The following is an 8,948-nucleotide window of genomic DNA, read 5'->3' as shown; positions in this document are numbered from 1 at the left end:
CTTCTTTTATTTTGGTTCCGCAGTCGGACCTTGATTGTATTTGGATGTTGTAATGCTTTATTCATGTAATTGTGTGAAGTGGCGATTGTAAGCCAACTATGTATCTTTTCCCTTATTGTATTACATGGGTTGTGTGAAGATTACCTCACTTGCGACATTGCTTTCAATGCAGTTATGCCTCTAAGTCGTGCTTCAACACGTGGGAGATATAGCCGCATCGAGGGCGTTACACGTTTTTGGGCTGAGGCCGCTTCCACTGCTTGTTATCTCATTAATCGTTCACCATCTATTGCTCTTAATAAGAAAACTCCAATTGAGGTATGGTCTGGTTCACTTGCTGATTATTCACAGTTGAGAGTTTTTGGTTGCACTGCTTATGCTCATGTTGATAATGGAAAATTGGAGCCTAGGGCTATTAAGTGCATCTTTCTTGGTTATAAGTCTGGTGTTAAAGATTTTAAATTGTGGAATCCTGAAACCCAAAAGGTTGTTATTAGCAGAAATGTTATCTTTAATGAATCTGCTATGTTACATGATGTTTCATCTACTAATGTTCCCGTTGAGAGTGAACAGCAGCCTATTGTTCAGGAGCCTACTATTCAGGTGGAGCATGTTATTGATTCAGGTGATACATCTGGTAATAAAATTGTTGATGCACATGATGAACCCGTCATTAATGATGATAATGTCACTCCCACTCCAAATCAGCCTATTGTTCCACCCAGTTGGAATCTTGCACGTGACAGAGTTAGGCGGGGTACTAACAAACCTGACAGGTTAATTGAAGAGTGCAATATTGTTTCTTTTGCTTTATCTGTTGCAGAAGAAATTGAAGGTAATGCTGAGCCTTCTTCATATTCCGAGGCTATTATTTCTAGTGATAGTAATAAGTGGATGACCGCTATGCATGATGAGATGGAATCACTTGAAAAGAATGGCACTTGGGATTTAGTAAGATTACCTACAGAGAAGAAACCTATTCGTTGCAAGTGGGTTTTCAAGAGGAAAGAAGGTGTTTCTCCTAATGATGAGACAAGATATAAAGCAAGGTTAGTTGCTAAAGGTTACAGTCAGATTCCAGGTATTGACTATAACAAAGTCTTTTCTCCTGTTGTGAAGCATAGCTCTATTCGCACTTTACTCGGTATTGTTGCCATGCATGATCTTGAGCTTGAACAATCGGATGTTAAAACTGCATTCTTACATGGAGAATTAGAAGAGGATATTTATATGGAACAACCTGAAGGTTTTGTTATTCCTGGAAAAGAAAAGCTTGTCTGTAAGTTAAAGAAATCTCTTTATGGATTGAAGCAATCCCCGAGACAGTGGTAGAAGAGATTTGACATCTTTATGCTCTCTCAAGGTTTCAAAAGGTCTAATTATGATAGTTGTGTTTATTTGAAAACTGTCAAAGGTTCAACTATTTATTTGCTCCTTTATGTTGATGATATGCTAATTGCTGCAAAGAGTATGTCAGATATTGATGAACTAAAGAAGCAATTGAGTAATGAATTTGAGATGAAGGATTTGGGTGCAGCAAAGAAAATACTTGGCATGGAAATATCCAGAGATAGACCGTCTGGAAAAGTGTATCTAAGTCAGAAGGGATATATTGATAAAGTTCTTCGTCGTTTTAATATGCATAATGCCAAGCCAGTAAGTACTCCGTTAGCTGCACAGTTCAAATTATCATCATCTTTATGTCCTAAGTCAGATGCCGATATTGAGTACATGTCTAGAGTTCCCTATTCAAGTGCAGTTGGTTCACTTATGTATGCCATGGTTTATTCTCATCCGGATTTATCATATGCATTGAGTGTTGTCAGTAGATACATGGCTAATCCTGGAAAGGAACATTGGAAAGCAGTTCAGTGGATTTTCAGATACCTGCGAGGTACTTCTAACGCTTATTTACAGTTTGGGAAAACTAGAGATGGACTTGTTGGTTTTGTTGATTCTGATTTTGCTGGTGATTTGGATAAGAGAAGATCACTCACAGGTTATGTTTTCACCATTGGTGGTTGTGCTGTGAGTTGGAGAGCAACTTTGCAGTCCATTGTGGCTTGTTCCACTACTGATGCCGAGTATATGGCTATTTCTGAGGCATGCAAAGAAGCTATCTGGTTGAGAGGTTTGTATTCTGAGCTTTGTGGAGATTCATCTTGCCCTACCGTATTTAGTGATAGTCAAAATGCTATATATCTTACAAAGAATCCAATGTATCATGAGAGGACAAAGCACATTGATGTCAGATTTCATTATATTCGAGATGTTGTTGCTGAAGGCGATTTGAAGGTATGCAAGATAAGTACTCATGATAATCCAGCTGATATGATGACAAAGCCAGTTCTGACCAATAAGTTTGAGCTTTGCTCAGGCTTAGTTGGTATTTCTCACTAGTCCTATGGACTTTGACGCACAAGGTGTTTATGCCGATTTGGATGGAGTTATCTACTTCCTTCGACTACTGAAGGGACTTTGGATCAAGGTGGAGATTGTTAAATTGTGATCCAAATTATACCGTGTTGGACTAGACGTAGTACAACCGGTGTGGGCCTTTGCGTTGACGTCGACGCGTACGAGTACAACTCGTTTACTTGTCCTCCAAGGACTCTCATGTATTGCCCTCTTATATACCCCATGTAGTCGCACCTCAGACGGTCTGTTGTCTCGTGCTTGTAATACTCCTCCTCATAGTGATTGCGCCTTCGTGCGTCCGTGGTTTTCTCCCGCAAGGGTTTCCACGTAAAAATCCGTGTCTCTTTGTCTCGTTTATTTCTCGTTATTATCTAACAGGACATGACCGGCGCGCCACGCGGCGCCGTGGCAACACTCACGCCGCATGCTTCTGCTGGATCGGCGCACGTACTACGTCAGGTGCGGTGCGTCGTGCACGCACGTACGTAGTAATACCCGTAGTATCGTCGACCATGCATGGAATTTAAATTCCCCCAAGATCGTGCAAGAAACGAAAGCGAGCTCCCCGTCCGGCATTTCTCCACCCCCTTCACCCCTCTCGCATCGTTCCTCCTACTAGCTCATGGGCGACGGCGGCCACCATGAATTGCCCAGGCGAGCAGCACCGGCAGTATGTTTGTTTGTTCTACTCTGGTACGTGGTGTGCTGGTTCCATCCGCCGTGCCCGTGGGAGGCTGACAGAAGAGAGCGAGCACACGGCGGAGGCCCGCGTCGTGGAGACGCCACCCCCGACACGTGATCCCTCCTCTTTCCGTCGGCCTCCGGCTCATCGGCATCGGTCGGGGAGCTGACCATACTGATCGAGTGATCGAGGGAAGGAGGAGCTAAAAGAGGGAACGGTTAGTGAGACAAACATGATCGACATGACCTAATCATCCTGATTTGCTTGTCCCTCCAATGGTTTTTTTGCAGGATCTCATGGTTTGGTTTGCCTTTTTTTCACAGCACTGATCGGCTACTCTTATACTATTTGTTTGTGTTTTGTTTCAGACTGTTTGAACAACATTGCCAGGCATTATGAATTCAAATCTTATGTTTGAAGCAAAGGGTTTGTTGTCAAATAATCTAGCTTCTCTGAAGCATCCAATTTTGGTCCCTCCACGTACGTGTTTACCGGATTAATCTATGCATTCGACGAGGTCAGGTGTCTCGATCTGTCAGAATGCACTTGTTACAACTCAACTGATATTTAAACTAGCACATATGCCCGTGCGTTGCAATGAAAGAGAAAACACACCTCAAATTCAATAAAAATGGCTCGAGGGGTTCACATGTCCACCATCATGTCAGACCCGCATACTCCTACCCACAAGCACCACACCAACTCTCCACCTGACTCAACGCCACCACTCTATCGGTCCAGCAAGACCACCCGTGTGCCGCCTTCCCTCAAGCATCTCCTTCCCCTTCAACTCCATGTGTGCTGCTTCATAACAAACTAACACATACTTCTTGCCCACGTGCTCCGCAATTCTGTCTGTCAGCCCCATACTCGATCATCATATGCATCTACTTCTTTTCATTCAACCCCGTCTCCTCGTCCCAGTCCGCCATAAGCATGCATCTCCTCCGCACGCTTCTCTGTCTCGGCCTTTGACTTCTACGCCCTCCAAGCTGCAGCACTAAGCCATCATGTATACCTTGGATACCAAGCTTTGCATTCAATGTAATCTTCCATTGCATTCTTATTTTTCATCATGCAGGTTGTTGGCCCAAATGGAATAGCACACAACTACCATGGTTATCACATGCACGGGATGGTGCCTCGAGGCTCCAGCTAGGCTGACCAGTATCGATCGAGCGAGCGCAAGAACAGCAAGACCATGTCTGATAGTTGAGACGTTGTCACGGGATGTGAGCTTCGGGGCACGAATGTAGGAACAACCACACTGCTCGCCGTTTTGCAAAAAAAATGACACTGCTTGGCTGTTATGACCTGGTGCTATTATAGGACGCCCCTAGAGACAAGCACGTAAAGAGCACCCAAGGATGCTTAGTGCCCGTAAACCACACAAATCAGAGAAAACTACTCATTGTGAATACTGCCAGAAACTAGAGAATAAAATTCGCGCATAAAAGTAAACCTAAAAACTAAAAAGTGCACGCGCACTATCTAGAGACAACGAGCGGCCGGCTGGAAACCACACGATTTCTATCGCGCGCGTGCATCCCCACTTCAGGTGCCACCTGGTCGACAACCCACCCACACGTCATCCCATCCCCACCGACTGCCTCTTTCTCTCTGTTCTTCTCTCACCCTCCCCCATGGATCTGGATCGGAAGGGGCTCACCAGCCTCGCCCCTCAACGCCGACCACCAGGAGCCCCCCCACTAGTTGGCCGCCAGGAGCCCCCATGCTCCATCGACGGATTGGCGGAGGGGAGGGACACCACGCATGGCTCTGCCCTGAGGTCCTCGTTGCACCACCACAACACCCTCCCCAGCCATCCTGCTGGTCCCTCCTCAATCGGACCCAACCCATCGCCGTCGTTTCCCGCCACCGTCAACGGGGTGCGGCCTCTGCATCGACGGGATGTGGCCATCATCCTCGACGAGATGCGGCCATCCTCTCCTTCCTCTGCCCGAGGCAGGCCAAGCTCCTTCCCCTACCCGAGGCAGGCCGAGCTCCTTCGCCTCTAGCTCCGTCTGAGCCCACTCCCTCCCGCCTGGTTGCTCTTTGATGGCCTCCTCCACTCGCCTGGGCACCGCCCCAGCCTGCAACGTCGAGAGGAGGCTGCTCGGTGGTGCCAAATCCAGCAATGGGGGGTCGGTACCGCTGCATCTGGTGCGCCTCCCTGACATGTTGCTCATCCTGAAGTAATTGTAGTCACATTTTGTAGACACATCTAGAAATAGTCGTAGTCACATTTTTGCTAATCACATTTTCTATGAGCATCTGCAGTAGTTGTAGTTGCACATATGGTCGTCCTTAGTTGGATACGACCATTGGAAAGTTGCAACATGGCGATACTAAGTTGGCTAGTTGACATGTCGCGCTTGCCTTGAATGTTCAATACCTCAATTATGTTTGTTACCTCTTTTTGTATTGAATGACATGCAATAATTTGACATACTATTATGGAACGGGGGGAGTAGTTTGCACTCTTTAACTATATATAGTTGCATAGAGATGTATGTAAGTTTTAGAAGAAACGGGACATAGTTGCACACTTAAGCATGCATAGCTCTGCTAGATTCAGTTCTTAAACTACTATTGGTTCCTAGACTTTTAGGTGTCCAATTTTAGCTATTATTTAGACATATCAGGTGAAGGTGCACACAGAGCAGTACCTAGTTGGTTTGTTAGGTTTTGTAGTTGCACATGAATGTCTAGCTAGGTAGTCGGTTGCATTGTACAAAGCATGTTTAGGCAGTCTAGGTGTTTTTTTCACATACATGTATGCTCAGTTGGCTAGCATTGCTGTCAAGTTGCACACATTGTTTTTGTACTTGTGTCGAGAATGAGTATAAGTTGCATACCACACAGATGCTCAGTTGGTTTTCTCTCACTATTAACCAAATAATCAGTGACATTTTTCCAATTATATTATATGGTACGCCTACTAGTGTTGACAATTTGTTGCATTTTTTTGTATACTACGTGATTTTGTTTCTCGTTTTCCATGGTTGTAACTAAATGTAATTCCTCTAGTGATTGTGGTTAAATTATGTAGAAGTTGTATACCACACATTGTTTTTGGGTAATTCACACAAGCCATTGTTGATATTTCAATTTCTTTTCTGTTTTTTCTGTACATGATTTTGTGTCAGTAGTAGGGTGCATAACTAGTGCTTGAAATAACAGGGCATCTGTAAGAGAGACGCATGACGTCCAATTTCAGTGCTAGTTTATCCAATTTGGCTATTTTTGTAGTACTAGTTGGCCATTGTAGTATCCCTAGTTGGATATGAGCACGAGGAAGTTGCACAATACATCCATACATAGTTGGCAGTTTAATTTTTTTGCTTAAGTTACTCTTGTTTTTTCATAGTCACATTTTTTCTTGGCATCTATAGCAGTTGTAGCTGCACATATTTTTTAGTTCTCAGTTTGGCGTTGTACATAATGTGGATCTGGCATATCCATACATAATGCACAAGTCAACTCTCTTGAATATACGTTTTTCTTTGATTTTTTTGATGGTCCTACACTCTCCAGTAACCCGTAGGTTGATAATCAATTTCTCGTTGTAAAGCGGCGGAGACAAGGACTGCCTGTGCAAGCGACAGATCCACAGGGAGGTGGTACATCATCTGCAACAGTCATCAAGGTAATAGCAATGGCACTAGACTTGTTTTCACCCTCCTACAATGTTTTTTTCATGGTTTATTATTGCTTACTCATTTTCAAAACTCCTTGACCATTGATAAATAATAGTTCTGCATGTAGTTGCACAAGAATCAATTAGGAGTTGGTATCCTCAACTTTTCAAATAGTTGCACAACAATATCACACGAGTTGGCATCCTCGACTTTCATAGATGCACCAGAACCATTTGGGAGTTGGCAGTCTCAACTTTTTAAATAGTCCCACAATGTTGGCATCCACAACTATTTTAGTTGCACAAGAACCAATCAGGAGTTGGCATCCCGAACCTTTTAAATAGTTGCACAGCAATGACAGATGAGTTGGCATCTTCAACTTCTTTAGTTGCACAAAAACCATTCGGTAGTTGGCATCTCATATGTTCACATGCATCTGATTTTCTAGGTTTGCAGATGCACTTGAATTTAGTTGCACTACTTATTTGGTAGATTACAGTCTTTTAAAATTCACTATTTTTTCATTTTGTGTTCAGACACGCTAAATTCATGTTCATCAGTTAAAAATTCATTACATAGTTGCAGAAACCTGCAACATGAATTGCATCCAGGAGTACTTATAGTTGCACAAAATAGATGATGAAGTTGCACAACAGCCAGCATAAAGTGTTTTGGAATTCTGCATACAGAAGTTTAGCTAAAACCAAAATGAATCTGAAATTATATGAGTTGGCATCTTCTACTTTTATATGAGTTGAAGACGCCAAGTACTGAAATTCAAACCCCACAAGTAGATGGGTCTGAGAGTGTTGTCAATTTGCACACTTGTACCGGTTAAGTTGCACAAACACAAGCCAAAGCTGGTTCCGTTTTTCTCAGGCTTCTTTTTTGTATCATATGCAGGTTTTACAGGTTGTGGGGGTGGATGAGTTGCTGTAGATTTTTGCACACAATTCTAAGCTGCAAAGTCACGTATACTACTATGTCGAAAGATCAAAGGAAAAAAGCACATGCAAACCAGATTCTTGTCTAGTTGGTAGTTATGTTTGCATAGTACCTACAATATACTTTTCTTTTATTTTCTTTTTTTTGCTACATAGGCATTGGTTCTTCTGCATTATGTGTGAAATAAGACTCTCTATGTCCTCTCTCCGATATGTTTCCACATTTTCTGCGTTTTGTTGCACACATTGCTGCAAAAGTTGGCTAGTCCCATTATGTAGTTGCACGAAAATCATTTGAAATTGCACAGGTACCAGATCTCCCTTTTTTTGATCTCTTCAACTATGAAGAAGCTATTTTTGCAAGGAGAACTTTGGTGAGAGGGGAAAGGGAAAGTTAAGGAGGGAGGATCTAAACAGGAGGCAGAAATGATCACTTTTTTTTCACCCTTGTTGGTTTTGCCTGGTACTTTCTGATATGTGTGTCCTCCCTCTTTCTTTCTTTTTTGTAGCAATTGTTATTACACCTTGATTCATCTGCCATGGCAGCTCTGGCGATGGAGATCCAGACCTGAGAACCCCTAGTTTAGTGGGAAGAAGGTGGGGGTGGGTAGGGGCATGGGGAGAAGAAGTTGGTGGCCAGGAGGGCGTGAGAGCTTCGAGAGGGCATGTGATGGCCTGGGGACCATGTACGGCGCTTGGTTTGTTGGGTTAGAGCGCTTGTGTTGCTACTGGTGGAGCGCTTTCCTTCTCTAGGATCGGTGGGGACCAAATCTTTCCTTTTCTGGCGGCCACTCGGGAACGCTAGGGAGCAGCCAGCCGCTCCCTAGACGCGTCCAAAAATAAATTCGCTAGTTTCTAAATACTATTGGAATCTTAGAATCAACATCGCCACCTCGCAATTATGCTTGTAGCATCACAAAAGATAAGAAAAACTATCTCAGTATCTAAGAAGATAGCTGCATCAAGCACCAGACAGAACTGGGGAACCATTCCAGTTTCTGGATCTCAATTTGAACATTCAGATTTCACAATATAGAACACTCAGAGTTGTTCTTGCAAAGGCATCGTATATATGAGAGGCCCCAATTAGAGTCGCAACAATACATGATTGATTGAAATTGTAAGGGATTAATTATGTGCCCATAGAAAATGGGAAGTACCTTGCAACACGAATAGGCATTCCAGCCCAAAGAACAAATGTTGTTTTCGCTGGGAACTGAACTCCGACAGTGCTCGAACACTGCCAAGGAAGTAGAAGTTGAG

At 43.5% G+C, this 8,948-nt stretch overlaps 1 long non-coding RNA gene across 1 annotated transcript; it reads left to right on the top strand.

Annotated features, from left to right (window-relative positions):
• Positions 1-4,675: 4,675 nt before the first annotated feature.
• On the top strand, positions 4,676-7,893 carry LOC147972363 (uncharacterized). The gene is made up of 3 exons (XR_015602500.1): positions 4,676-5,263; positions 6,675-6,749; positions 7,645-7,893. It is a non-coding gene; the product is annotated as an uncharacterized LOC147972363 (long non-coding RNA).
• The last annotated feature ends 1,055 nt before the right edge of the window (positions 7,894-8,948 follow it).

The sequence above is a fragment of the Triticum urartu genome, chromosome 5A (genome assembly GCF_056163025.1).
Source record: "Triticum urartu cultivar PI428250 chromosome 5A, HENAU_Tu73, whole genome shotgun sequence".
NCBI classification, from domain to species: domain Eukaryota; kingdom Viridiplantae; phylum Streptophyta; class Magnoliopsida; order Poales; family Poaceae; genus Triticum; species Triticum urartu.
This window is presented reverse-complemented; position numbering and strand designations above follow the sequence as displayed.